The 15,583-nt window shown below is 35.5% G+C and overlaps 2 long non-coding RNA genes and 1 pseudogene across 3 annotated transcripts; 1 reads left to right on the top strand and 2 right to left on the bottom strand.

Moving 5' to 3' along the window:
- The window catches only part of LOC132099126 (NACHT, LRR and PYD domains-containing protein 3-like), a 476,979-nt pseudogene that overhangs the window by 183,621 nt on the left and 277,775 nt on the right, over window positions 1–15,583 (bottom strand).
- Window positions 1,113–4,383, bottom strand: LOC132099154 (uncharacterized). Of its 2 annotated transcripts, XR_009423024.1 has the most exons (4): window positions 4,281–4,383; window positions 3,452–3,613; window positions 3,217–3,302; window positions 1,113–1,326 (listed from the first exon to the last, which is right to left on the bottom strand). It is a non-coding gene; the product is annotated as an uncharacterized LOC132099154 (long non-coding RNA). The 2 variants fall into 2 exon arrangements; XR_009423023.1 differs by lacking the exon at window positions 4,281–4,383 and having other exon boundaries at window positions 3,452–3,653.
- On the top strand, window positions 11,100–15,168 carry LOC132099157 (uncharacterized). The gene is made up of 2 exons (XR_009423029.1): window positions 11,100–11,396; window positions 14,947–15,168. It is a non-coding gene; the product is annotated as an uncharacterized LOC132099157 (long non-coding RNA).

Below are 15,583 nucleotides of genomic sequence, written 5' to 3'. Positions count from 1 at the left end.
AGTACAGGCATACTCTCTGAGGGAGCCCAGAGAAAATTATTACAAGAGCAACGTGTATCTGAGAGCGCGCGCGAGCAGAGAGATTCGCGCTCGCGCATTATACCCAGATAGCACAGGTACGTCGCGGAGACGTCTGTGAAAGATCGTAGCATCTGGTGAACATCGCATTCGATCGAATGTTTTTAGCCGTAATGAGCCATCTTCTTTACCTCTATACGACGTCTATACGATGAATCTTCAACATTTGAAATTACGTGCTGCCACGCAGCGCCGATCGGAGCAAGCAGATAAATGAGGAAAACTAGAGTTTTTAAAGTACTACCATGTCACACAGACGCGACCGTTGTTGCAAAGAGCTATGCCAGAAATATAACGAGGAATCATTTTTCTGACGGGGATTTGTCAATTCGCCCGCTTGTGTGTAGGCGATATCAGTGATTATCTTATTGCGTTGCATCGCGCCGCTCGCGTCCAACTAGACACATGTATTTATAATCAAATACAACCATAACTATAAACACACATACACACGAACTATCTTTGGAAGCCGATCATGCACAACCTTTGTTTGCTTGATCCCTCCGTAGACAAAAATACATGCAAAAAATATCAGCCCAGTTTTTAAAATATAAAGTGACTCGTTTCAAGCTTTTAACATTACAAGCTTGATAATTTGAGTAACACTTTAATTTATACCATGTCTGTATGAAGGTCAAAGGTTTGTGTGGTTCTTTGATTCCATGCAATACATTGAAATCCAAAGCCATTTTCATATTCTTATTTTCTTCCAAATAATGATGCTCACAATTTCCAATGAGAAAGTTAAAGGTGACAAAGGCAAAGAAAACCCTTGATGTTTAACTGAATGAGGAAGAAGCCTTCGGATGAAAACCCTATACAAATGTTAATTTGATTCATATTGCCTCAGAATTAATGATACTGACAAAAGTCTCATACTTGATTATGACAGTTAATACAACACTTTATATTCTAGTGAAAAAAAAAACTGAGCCTGTAATAAACTTTAAAACCATAAAAATAAAATCTTTAAATAATAAAACATTAAGGACACACTTTAATGTATTAACTGCTGAAAGCATCGAGGTGGGGGGGTTGACTTTATTCACAACATAACAGAGTACATAATAACAGTCTCAAAAAAATAATAGAAAGATCTCTATTAGAATAATCCATAACATTTGCAATGGACAAGGTGTAGACCGTGAACTGGTTATGGACTGCACTTAATGAAACTGTTGCAAGATGGATGTGGGAATGATGGAGGGCTATAGGTAGATCTGTGCTAAGGATGTTGTCCTAGGGTGTCTGGTGGAGAAAAGAAGAGGAAAAAAAATGTTAAAGCATTTTATAAGGAAATAATGTTACTGAAAACTTACTGTGTAAACAATAATACAATAGTGGGCAGTGAACATCATGTACAATGCACACAATACTGTCAACAACCTCTGTACTAGATACTACACAGCTGTGCCACTGAAATCAGATTCATGAACATGATTCTCAAAATATTTATTTGAATAATGTTTTTGGGTGAACCATCCCTTTAAGGTCCATGTTTGATAGAGATAATTGCTCATTTAGCAGTATTGCTGTGAAAGCTGACAGTAATGAATAAAACTGAACAAAGTTCTGACTACCATACATTAAATAGCAAAGAGCAACAAACCCAAAGCTGAACTGAATATGTGTGCCCAAACTGTGGGCCCCTACATCCTTTCCGATTTTGTCCTCCAAACAATGTGAAAACTGAAGTCAAAGAAAACAAATATAATGAATGTATTTATGTAAGTTGTGCTACACATTAGCCAAAAAAGGGTTAAAATACAAACATGACATTGTAAAACAAAAAACTCTTTGCTTGCCATTTTAAAGCATAAAACATATTAAAAATCCTAAAAACAAAACACCCATTAAATGTTCACTGTTATGGGGAACATCTATTCACGCTAATATACACGTATATTCTGAATATAGTAAATTAACATAGCAATTGTTTTACGAGTAGTAACTGTAGTAATTACATGTATACCCCATTTAATGCTCTCATAAATATAACATAGAATATTAAACCTACATTTAAAATAAATATTTTAGTACAATGTAAATTTTAGTCAGAATCATTGCACTCCTATTCTCTTCAGTTATTTCCAAAATGAGACAAGGACTCTACCATCAAATGTAAGTTGTGCTCTGGAGAAACATGACTCAGGTCCACACACATCTGTCAAAGCATCTGTCAGAGCAAACTGCAAACAATATTTCTTTACTGAAGCATTTTCTTATCAACTGTGATAAGACTTTTAGTTGTATGGATGTCGCCATCTTTGATAATACTTTACTATACTACTTTGCTTTAATTAGAGCAGCGGTTCTCAATTCCAGTCCTCGTGCCCACCAGCTCCACATATTTTTGTAAGTCTCTCTTTTTGATTCAGATAATCAGCTTGTTAGAAGAGAGCTCCGTGCATAACCTGTGTTTCCCATTGACATGGTCCCTACAAAGTGTTCATTGCTCCCTACACCCTGAGCAGGGGATATCTGTTGAAGTTTACCTCACTTCAGAACATTCATTCATGGATTTGTGCTGCACAACATCTTCACAAACAGACAAGTGTGACTTCATATACCTCTGTAAATAAATACAATTTAAATTCTGCTTGACTTTAGTTACTTGTTCACACAGACAGCAATCGAAACACTATTGTAAGCAGTTGTGTGAAGAGAACATTGAGACTCACATCTGTAAGTAGATGCGGTTGTTACTCCCAAACAGTGAAGGTGTGAACATAGCCTACCTATGAGTAGTAAAAGTTTGTCCTTTTGTTTTCTTTACTTTTTAAAAAAAAAAAAAATTAATTAGGTTAAACTGGCTTCTGCTTTTCAACTCCGGACAACTTTATTTTATAATTTATGTTTTATTTTTTTCATGGTGTATCACATATCCTACATTCCAAACATATTTGTTCTTCAATTTGCATTCTCTGAAGACTGGAAATGTTGTGGAATAACTTGCCTTTTTAATATATAAAGAAAAAAAAATGTGACATTTTATCAAATTAATCTAAAACATTATTTGATTAAGATAATTGGTTGCAGCCTAAAAATTAACCATTCAAATATAGACAACAGTGTGCGAAACAACTGTTTACATATAGGAAGAGGTTTGGTGGTGAACAGTGGGAGAAAGATCCTCACCCAAAGTTTGGCCTGTAATATCCACAGCTGGTGCACCCAGAGGTTCTGGTGAGCTGGCGGCAGAATGAAGGAGATCCGCTCAAAATCTGCTTTACAACATTAAATATTGGTTGTATGAGGTAATTCTTCTTGAGTGGTCTAATGGTACTCAATGGAAGATTGTCGACACTCCCTAGTTGTTTTGGTATACAAAAATACAGTCAACGTTGTTGAAACAACAACAAAAAATATATACCTGAAAGAGGAGTTTGTGGGAGAAGAGACAACTAGATCTGTATAGATTAGATCATGGTGGTCTCCATAAATAGACCGGTTGCAGAAGAGTGGATGATGGAAGGACTACAGCCAAACATCAGGACAGAAGTCTGCATGAGTCGGGTAAGCAGAATAGATTGCACTGTAAATAAACATCATTAAAACAAATGGTAAAGTCACCAAATTAAATCCCTATAAATCAAAGTAATTTTTAACTAACTATATGACATTATCACACACACAGGTTTTTTAAAGAGCTATATCTTGAGTCTTTTTGTTTATATTTATGCGTGTTATGATGAATCTGGCAATCAAAGATGCAGGATGCTAGTTTTTATTTTTCAATTACAATGTCTTCATTAAGAAATGTTCAAGAAAATGTCCCTTTCATAGCAAAAGACAATAATTATCATTATTATTATGATTATTCTCTATACTGCACAAGGCTGAGCGAAAAACTTTCTGCATAATGTGTCATAACATGTCTTTAGGTCACAAGGTTTGGAATTTTATGGATTTATAGTATTGCATACATTTACATTTCTAACAATTATAGAGCATAAAATAATATTTGATTTTTTAAATTTTGCTATGCGTTTAACGTGACGTGTATCGGAGTTGATTTGGGATCAAATGTTATGTTTGTTGCTAACTGAACGTGCACCGCGGTTGGTTGCAAAACGCGTTGCTTCAACATATGATCGGGTAAAACTGTTTCAAATTAGTAAACTATTAAAAATCTTTCAACAATCCCACCAATGGCAAACATACTATCATAAAACTATACATTTCCACCTTTCGTACTTTACCTCTCAACCATCACTCCACCACAACTTGCTCTGACGACTTCTTCCTCCCTTGGCTCATTGGCGACTCGCGCGCGTACATCGCCACCTATGGGGTTGCCCAATTATATTTAACAAAGAGGAACTCTCAGACTGGGAGGAAAAGAAAGTAAAACAAAACAAAATATTATATGACTTATATTTTTGGTAACACCATTGCTTTGAATATAATAGGAAAACACTATAATTATTATTATGTTTAATGCAAAGTTAACGCAGTGTGTCGTTATATCATTGTACATAAAAAAAAATAAAAAATAAAATAAAATAAATATTTTTCTTAAAACTTAAATTCTTACTCGCGTGCCAAGCCCGCGAAACCGGTCAGCGGGCTTATATAAGCCGGGGTCTGTGCCCACCGCGCGCACAGCCTGACTCCACTTTGAGTGACATCCCCAGCAGTGCGTTTTCCTGAGGTAAATTACTTCTTACTTAACCTATTTAGTTAAATGACTTTTTAAAAGTATGGACGGACAACAAAAGTAAAGGACATTTAAAATGAAGAAAGTAATACATTTTAATTATAAAAACAATCTGTCTGAGGGAACAGTTTTTCTGAGGGTTATACTACTAAAATAAATAGCAGGGGTTTTCACTCATGAAACCAGTTAAATTGTAATAAAAATTGGACTTAATAGAAATTTTTCTTTTCCTTTAAATGTATCACATTTCACAAAGACGATTTTCCGTCGTTTAATATATCGTTACAGTCCGCTCATCAGCGCCGTTAAACACAGAAATGCCGTTACATCCGTGTGACGTCATTGCTGATAGAGCCAATCCGCCCCGTTTGAGAGACGCTCTTTCATTTTAGAGTTATGTCATGTTAACGTTACTTTAAGAGACCAATCATACAATTATTCTTAATAATATCTTCACTATTCACAATTGTATGGTAAGTAGTGCGTTGTCAGGTTTAACTGCGAGCGCGTAAACCCTCTCTCTAACACGCTGGCGCGTGCACTTAGAGCGAGGGCGAAAGCGAGAGAGAGAAAGAGAGAGAACTCATAAGCCTTGACACCTTTATAGAAATCGGTGATTCTCAAGAATGAAAATGCTTTTTTACACCTGGCTTATTTGTTATTGGGTTGTAAGGTCTCATCAGAAACATTGCTCTGCATTCTTCTTCTTATCGTGCTTTATCAAATAATATTATACATATCCATCAGAGACTTTATAAACTTTGGGATTTAATAGACTACAGTGAAATTAATTATCTTCTCTCTCTTTTTCAGTGTCGATTGCCGTCTTATTGTTGTAAGTGGAGTCAACGCCATTTCTTATTTGCCAGATTTATCACAACATGTTTAATCAATAATCACTGATGAAAGTGAAAACATTTTAATGTGTACAGACATATCTCACTCGTATGCATTCTTCTTTTTCTCTCTTTTTTTTTTGTCTACAGCAGCTACATACACAACGGCTCTTTTAAGAGCCACATCTTGAGAACGTCTTTGACTTTGTAAGTATATATTTTAAATGACCACCCAGTATTTGGGTTTAGATCAATTACAACAACATCATGCAGCATTTTAGTAAAGATATTCTTACATACATAAATACTAGCATCCTGCCTTGGTGTCATGAGGCGGCTTCTCCACTTTTTTTGGAATTTGCGCACAAACCAAGGGCAGTGAGGGAAATAGATCGATGGAAGGCGACCGAGTTTAGACAGTTTTTATTGTACACAGGCCCTGTTATGCTGAAAGACCTACTCAGCACGGAGGTGTACAAAAACTTCCTGCTGTTTTTTGTGGGAATCTTCATCTTGTGCAAAAACAGCCTAATTGGTGATCACATCGACTATGCCAATGATATTCTGCGACTTTTTGTCACACACTTTGGACAGCTATACGGCCCCAAATTCCTGTCCTACAATGTCCACTGTCTTGTACATCTCGCTGTTGCCGTCGCTACCATGTTGTGGAGTCACTGTGTGTTTTGTTTTGAAAGCAAAACTAATTTGTTTGGCCTTCCAAAAGAGGACATGACTAGAAATCAGTGGTTAAGTTGTAGTTCATCCCAAATATACAGATGTGTGCAGCGAGGATAATGTACATTATGTGAAAAATCTAAACCACATAAACACATTGCATTGCACCAATTATGCAACATAATGTTCTTTTTAGCAATGTCATACGACCCCTTTAAATACCCAGGAGAAAGATGCAACACTATAGCAATTGCAAAATTGAGGCTTACTTGAACTGGTGGTGATACCTCAAGAGTCACTCTTAACCTATCTTTATCCTATCCATGAAACCCATCCATAAAACTTTTTTTTTTTAAATCAGTCTTCATTTGTTTATGACACTTCAGCTTGTGGTTATGGGTTATTATGGTTTGTAATTGGCAAAATACTTGGATTTTTTTTTTATCAGATATATACATGCATAATAATTATGCACACACTGTAGATGTTTAGTCATGTGCCTATTCTGCCTGATGTCAGAAGTTGCAAGACACTTTAATGAATAAAAACCAGCCATTAAAATTAATGTGTCATGTAAAATTATTTAAATTTACCAGTTCCATCATTCTCAGCTCCAGATGTTCCCATAAGCTTCTCCCAGGCAGATGAGCCACAAGATGCTTGGGGTGAACACTCACCTGACATTCAAGGTAAAAAAAAAACAATTAGTATTTGGTAAAAGAAAACAAAAAGGACAATTACTGTACACACATAAGGTAATTCAGCATGTTATGTACAATCCATCAGAGAATGCATTTTCTTTGCTGAGACCTTCAAGTTCCAAGCAAGAAAGAACACAGCGTAAGTTGTATGACTCACTTTTGGTAAGTACTGTAGGATTTCATGTAGGTGTACTATAGAAAATGTGCTTGTTTAAAGCAAAAATGTTAAGCTAAAATACAAAGAAATAGAGAGCACAATTCAGCAGCAGCAGAATGGGTACCTTTTGTAATGTCAATTAAGCTCATTTAACAGAGAGCTTCTCTCATGCAGACCTCCAACTGGAAACTTGGGAAGAACACCTATCTATCACTCAAGGTAAAAAACATTAATTAGTGTATGGAGGAAATCAAAAACACAATTGCAAATGAGTCATGGCCTAAAACAACCTAATACAATTTTTTTCACTTTTTCTAATTAGAGAACAAATTCTCTGCCTTAAGACTCTCTCAAGACCAAAGACCATCAACCACACAACAAAGAAGAATGCAAAGTAAAAAAAAAAAAAAAAAAAAACTGTCAATTTCAGTCATTACTAGGGTATCACTAAAAGGGGTCATATGCTATTTTAAAGACCATTATTTTGTATATTTGGTGTAACAGAATATGTTGACATGCTTTAATATTCAAAAAACATTTTTCAAATACTGTACATTATTGTAGTTCCTCTATGTCCCGCCTCTCTCAAAAACCTCATTTTCAAAAAAATCCCTCCTTCCGACAAGCACAGGCTGCTCTGATTGGCCAACTTACCCAATGCATTGTTATTGGCTGAACACCGCAAGCACTCGTCGGAAATGCAACGCCCCTTTCCATAAGTTGTTCCATAAGACTGTTAATAATGTCATTAGTTTTACCATCAGTTCAAGCCCGAAAGGGCAACAGAGTCATGTGACAGACACAGTGATGATGCAGTACACAAGCCACGGTTAAGACAGCTTATGTGCTATGATTTCTGACAGTCTGTTTACTCTGCTGTGATGTTACCCTCACACACACACGTAATCACACAACACGTTACTCTACGCTGCGCAAAACTCTGCATTTGAACAGTCAATAGCAAACACTTAAACTATTAAGAAAACATACTTAAAAGTAGCGATTCAGAATAAGCACCAGATTCAATTCAAGTTTATTTGTGTAGCGCATTTTACAATACAATCGTTGCAAAGATCGTCATAGCAAAGTCGGAATTTACCTTTTTTTTTTTTTTTTAAATAGCCTTTGTGCACAGCCAGCCTTGTAATCTCTTAGGTTCACAAAACTGTCAAATGTCAAATTTGAACATCTGGGTTGTTCTGTTGTAAATAAATCTTAACAATGAATCTTCATTGCATCTACTTTCGGAAGTCCACATAAAGTGCTTTTGCTTTTGCCTAGAAACACAAAGCGTCTCCCTGACATGACTGCTTCAACACTAACTGCGGTTCCTGAAACCACACCTTTTTTTTGAGTGAACACATTTTGACGTAGATGTGTGGGGGCGTGTTTGAATGAGCCGTTTAGCATGGTATGGATCGGCCTTATCTTTTAGATAGAATAAATCCTTTAGTGGGAGACTTTAAGCTTTGTAACTCTTTAGATCTTATACATGTACAAATACCTACATAACACACTGAAGAAAAGGAAAAATAGAAATCACATTATATGACCCCTTTAGGAGCCCTTGAGCCAGATTTACTAAACAGACCAAATTAGCATTAGAGCGCAATTCCATAAATGTGCCGATGGGAGGGAAAATTATGCGTGTGATTTACTGACAATGCAAACTTTAAAGAACAGACGAAGCCAGATCATTCCCACAATAACCAGTGCAATCTACCAAGAGCAGCGCAAATTACCGCCTGCTTTAAGACATGCCTTTTTTGGGTATTAAAAATGTATCAAATACAAATAATTTGAAGAGCACAAATGTTATTAAATCAATGCGTGATTCATCTTAATACTCACCTCCCATAAATTTTGTGTCTCAAAGGAAAACTACTACAAATGCATATTAAAGGTTAAACGCAAAAACAACTGTCCACATCTTTTCAGCACTAATTCTTTACTGCGCCTCTTTAGTAAATCCTGACAGTACTATTTTAACACCAAAAGAAGGTTTGGCTGGTGCAAGCTGACAGTAAATCTAGCCCATATTGTATCAGTGTCATGCATTGTCATTGTAGCAAATACAACTTACCAACTTCACCTTTCTTAACTCCAGCTGTTCCAGTGAGCTTGTCCAATGAAAATGAGCAAGAGGATGCTTGGGGTGAACACCCATCTAACTTTCAAGGTAAAAGAACATTCATAAACACATGCAGTAAACACATACACTGCAAATTAATAACACTAGGTTTATTAACATTACATTTTCTGTACAATCCATCAGAGAACACAATCTCTGAACAGAGACCCTCAAGTACCCACCAGCCAAGAACAAATAGTAAGTCATTTGTAATTTTTTTGCCTGTTGACAGCATCGTTGCCCAAAAAGTATGTGTATCATCAGCCTAAGGCTTTAAGCATGTAGCCATATCTTCAGAAACTCAATTTTTCATGATGTGTTAGTTTAATCACATTTAAGAGCTTTATGTGCTTGCAGGTGCTTCTGGTGTGAGACGATGGAGCTGCATCACTAATCAATGTACACGTACGTTAAATTGAAGTGCTAAATTTGTAAAATTATACATCTTATAGTTTAATTAAAATACTCTCCCAGATAAACCTACTGTGTTGCAGCTGTTGAGAGAACAATTCTGGAGGCACTTAATGAACTGGACATGAAGATCAATCATCTGACTTCAGTGGTCCAGTCCCTTGCAGCAAACAACCGTTCCAGTGCTCCAGTGGTGGACAGCGAGGATGATGTCTTTCCTCTCACAACCATGGAGGAACTAGACAAACTGGAAAGACAATTATCAGAAAAAGCAATGATGCAAAAGATGGTAAAAATCATTGACATTTCAAGGTTTAACAGTTGCAGTGAAGTAAATAATATCTATTATATACCCGGTTTCACAGACCAGGCTTAAGGCTAAGTCCCAGACTGAAATGCATGTGTGAGCTGTCTTAACTCAAAATAACTTGCAATGACATTCCTTACAATATGTCAGTGCCATTGTTTCATCTCAAGATGCACACATGCAGCATTTTTATAAAAGCAAAACTAGGACCTATAGTCCTGATTTAAACTAATCCCTGTTCTGTGCTCAGTAGTAATTGATTACATGTAATCTGGATTACGTAAACAGATTCTAGTAAATAAATAACTTGTATTTATATTAAATTACATTATATAAAGCTCATAATCAGACTACAGTTACTTTTTATGGATTACATGATTAAATATTATTTACAATATAGCAATAGATTATTGTGAATTTAACCCCCCTTTAACTGCTTTAACTGCTTATATACATTCAGAAAGTCTTCAGGTTTGTGGATATTCACACAGAGACCCGTCATTAGTCAGGGGGCAGCGTTTGATCACTGGATTTAAAATAATTTAATGTTTAAGAACATAGCATCAGCATCAACACATTGATTTTTATCTGTAGGTTGTTTAACCATGTATTTCTATGTCTTTGGATGGCTTTAGTCTTTTAAACGCATTAAAATGCACAAATTCACGAACTTTTTTTTGTCATCTGATCACCTAATATATTTACTTAAAAGTACTCATGAGATTTTAAAATATATATTTTTTAATAATTAAGTGTCACATTTCTATGTTCATTGGTTCTGCGACACATGCAGGTAAACAAATTAAACGTTTTAATTTTTTTTATTGATTTTAAAATGCTTTATTTGAATTTAAAATCTTTTTGTGATTTAAATAATTATTAGCTTTTCATTAATTAAACTCACAAGCCTCCTACAGTTCATTCACAAACACCAGTTTGAGAAAACTTTACATAATATATTGTTTAATGCACTTCATGCTGTAAATAACAACAATTAAAATATATTTACTTACTCTTTGTATTTTTTTGTCATATGGTACTTTGATTATCCTATTTAAATTTAATAGACTACTTTTAGATTACTTTTGACCAAACTAATCTGATTACATTATTTAAAATGTGTAATGTAATGGATTCATTGCTAACTACAATTTTCTAATGTAATTTGGAATCAGTAACAGATTACAATTTGTGAGTAACTACTCAGCTCTGTCTGTGAAACAGGACCATAATGTTTGGGCATTGTCTATAATGTTTTGAAATGTGTTTTTATTTTTAAAGTGAACAGGTTATCCATCGGTGGAGGACACACACTAAAGAAAACAATATGGAGAATATGCTCCAAGGTGTTTGGTCCTGTAGCCAAACAGCTGAACTGGTGTGGTAGGGGAGAAAAGCGAGGGATCAGGAAAACAAACATAGGAGCACTCCTAATAGGTAAGTTACGTCCAAAATGTTTTCCAATGTACAGTGTACGGGAACACTTTAAATTCAAGTTCATTAGTTAACTACATTAGTTAACATGAACTAAGAATTAACAACACTTCAACATAATTTGTTAATCTTAATGTTAATTTCAGCATGAATCAATGCATGCATCAATGCATTATTAAAATCATAAGTTGTTCGTTAAAGCACGATTACCCCTCGTGAGCTTTTCATACAGATTATTAGGCCTACATAACATAATATATATTATGCATGCCGTTTTAACAGTGTAAAACGCGGTTTCATACTCACAAGAGAAATGTTAACTTTTGTTTTACGATTAACAGTTAGGCTAAGTGACGAAGAACTGTTGATGAACCACAAAATCAGCTGTTACCGCCACTTGACTAAACCACAGAAACACCTATTCGTCAATATTAAGCTAATACTTATCTGTTTAATTTACTTTATATAAAATCAAACATACACCACACATATTAATGACAGTGAATCAAGCTACGTACCTCAGTTTTCCCGCGGCGATCACTTCCACGTGCGCATCGATGTGATGATTTGTAACAGGCACGTGCACAGGTAGGGCTCAACCTGTGCAGAGCACATGCCCTTTTTTGCCCTTACACTCCGAAGTGCCCTTTTTTTGGTGGTGTTTTTTTTTTTTTAATCAATGCTATTGGTGACCCTTCACGTCTGTCTGTCTGTTTTACAAATATTTAGCAAATGAAAGTTCTTAAAACGAGCTTGTGTAAATCTTATTCAATCCTCAAGCTGTCAGTAAGCTGATAACTCCGCCCCCTCTATATTCAGGGGAATCAACTGAAGTTCCACAGCAGCCACACAGTAGACAACAGCTGACCTGAACAAAGTTTTGCGAAGGGTAAATAAATATCTTGTTGTTTGAATAAGTACTACTAAACACTATGTCTATAAAGGCTCATATTTTATTTATTTGATGTCTGACTGACTCACTGACTGAGACATGTGGGACGTCGCCTGAGAGAGAGGGCTAGCATTTGCCATCTAGTCATAGCCAACACTTAAATAGCCTGTGCATATATTATCTTTTATAAAATGCGATTTTGGCCAAATGCATTTTACCACAGAAAAAAACTGAGCGCTCCGTCTATATAGCTACAAAAACTAGTTTGTAACCTGTAGATGAAAATGTAATGTGATGCCGGCAGCGGCAGGCGCCGTCGCCATTTTAATGACGGACAAAAACAAAAATTCACATTTGCACACATTCGCTGGTCAAAAACTATATATTGATAAGTAATACAACAACATATAATTTGTTTTTTACCATCGGAAAATCATTACAGGTGCGCCCCCCCGCTGTTTCGTACTGGAACTTACACAAAGCGACGAGTGATCCTCGTCACCTAGATAACATATATTTCTAAGAAATTTCCTCTTTGATTTATGATTGCTGATACACTTAATTTATTAACATTTAGGCTAATCATGTTATGGTATACTCTCCGCTCGTCCTCACATGTATAAAATGTAGTAAACATAGTTTTACTACAGTAATGTAGTAGTAACTAAATAAAAATTACAGAAGATCACTGTGAAATCTTTATATTTTATCATGCAGAATGTAATTCATGATTCATTTCAAGGCTTCATTTATTTGATCCAAATTACAGCAAAAACAGTAATATTGTGTAATATTCTACAATTTTAAATAACTGTTTTCTATTTGAATATATTTTAAAATGTAATTTATATTTGTGATCAAAGCTGAATTTTCAGCATCACTACTCTTCAGTGTCACGTGATCCTTCAGAAATGCTTTTCGCTGCAACTGTACTTTTCACACTATTTTTATTTATTTTTTCATTGCTGGCTTATTTTAGGGAAAGTGTAGTGAATAAGAGACCTTCAAGAGACCAACATCCCTGGTCCACCACAGTATCAAATTTTTGCCAGGTAGACGGATACATGTTGGATATGTTATAGTAACGGTATGGCTATAGTTTCTTATAATCTGGAATTGAGTTGGACATAATTACTTAAATTATATTTCAAAAAAGTTTGTCAAAAATACTTGACTCATTGCTCACCTTCCCCTCTTCTCAATGTCATTCATAATCATGCTAACCAAATAATACAAATTAGCTTATAAAACCAAACAGAATAGCTAAAAAAGAGAATATATATATAATTTTTTTCTTTGCAAAGTTCATAAAAAAGTGCATAAAGTTCAATAAAAAAAGATTTTGGTTTCTGTTTGGTTTTATAAGCTAATTTGTATTATTTTGGTTAACACGTTTATGTATGAGTCAAGTATTTTTTTTCTCTATAAATGCAATTTAAAAAAAGAGGGAGTACACAACAGCGATTCACAAACACAGAAACCTACAAATAATACAGACAAAAAACTTTTTTTGCACTTACATAAATTTTGATTACTTGGTGGTTGCAGTGCAATGCCCCGTAAAGAGAGAAATAAGAGAAAGAAGGAGAGGGAGCGACAGCAGGCAGCCAAGGGTAGCAGCTCACTTACTTCATGGATTAGGCCAGTTTGTAGCAGGGAAGAAGAAAAGGAAGGAAGTAGTAATTCAGATGTAGAGAGAGAAGCGATAGATGATGTACAAGAATTTGCTGGTGAACAAGATACAGGAGCCTCTGCAGGAGAGTTACCAGAAGGAGATGCAAGAGAAGAAAGCCAGTATGGAACTGCTAGTGTAGATCAAGAGAATGTGATGGAGACCAGTGCGGGGGAATTACCCCCAGATTACTAAATAATCTTGATATAAAAAAAGGGAGGGGGGTGCCCTTTTTCAGTTTCAGCACATGCCCCTCAAAAGGTCTGTGCACGGCCCTGATTTGTAAGCACATGCGCGCTCAGTAATGAAGAGTCGACTCTAAAAGAGTCGATTCCTTGAATCTGACCAGCCCAGTTTTCGAAGTAGACTTAATATAAAATTATTAATATTCAACTCAGGCTGTGTCTCCACTAATCTGGGAGTCACTCTAAAAGAACCTGAAACCGATAGCAGTTTAAAGTTTTTATGACTGAAGCAGAATTTCAGCACCACTGGAAATGAACAGTGACCAATCAAATAGAAAGCACAGACATGAAACTTCCTACTTCCTATGTTATATTACATCACGCTGAGTGATATTAAAAACAGTAGACAAGCAATAACTGCACATCAATTATCTATATTAATTAGATTTTATTAAGGCAGGCTAATCATTCTCAGCTAGTAACTCGACTCGGGATCATATGAACAATTAAACAGACATTATTTTGCGCAGTTAATGCATAATTCTTAAATGGATTTGTTTGGATCGGCATACATTTATCTTACATGACTAATTGAATAATGAATAATTTAACTGATACTGATACAGACATTATAGCTTTAGGGAAGGACGGATGTTGCAATCATTTTTTTATACTTTGCTTATCATTGTCTAAATTCATAAGAGCCCAGTTAAAAAAAAAACATATTTTGAGGATTTAATTAAACAATAAGTGAAAAAAGTTTTATTTGTTAAACTTATTTAAGTTTTGCCTTTTAACATGCAGGAGCAGCTATGAAGAATCCCGTGCTTCCGTCGTCAACTGAAGCAGAGGCTGAAAAACACATTAAGGATTATCTCCGCTTGGCCCCAGGGAGAATGCCTCGTTAGTCAACTTGCTTTTTTGTTGTTTGTTTGTTTGGTTCAGGATTAAAATAATAATAATAACAATAACATAAACGACTGCTTATTTTCATTCACCGTTAATAAAAGGATACAAATCATTCAACAGCATGTTGTGTTCTTTCATTCTGAGTGGAAAATACTTGGGTTTAGTTATCATACTTTTCACATATGTGAAGACGCATGCATAATCAGTGTAACTTATTGAGCTGTGATCAATAACAGTAAATATGAAGGAACATATAAAATCGTACAATTAAGAACGATATGTAAATCAGATGTCTAATAGACGTAACATTCAAATATTAAACGTCTGTAATACGTCTACCGGAGGTCGCTGGAACGTCGGAAAAGGACGTCTATGCGACGTCTTCCAGATGAGCAAACGCCCTCAAAACGACGTCTCCCAGATGCAAACGCATACATCGCACAGACGTCCCCGCGACATACCTGTGCTATCTGGGTATTAATGTACTTTCGCGCTACAATAATACGCTCTCGACATTTGACAGGGAAATAAC

This window comes from Carassius carassius, chromosome 22 (genome assembly GCF_963082965.1).
Source record: "Carassius carassius chromosome 22, fCarCar2.1, whole genome shotgun sequence".
In the NCBI taxonomy this organism is placed as follows: domain Eukaryota; kingdom Metazoa; phylum Chordata; class Actinopteri; order Cypriniformes; family Cyprinidae; genus Carassius; species Carassius carassius.
This window is presented reverse-complemented; position numbering and strand designations above follow the sequence as displayed.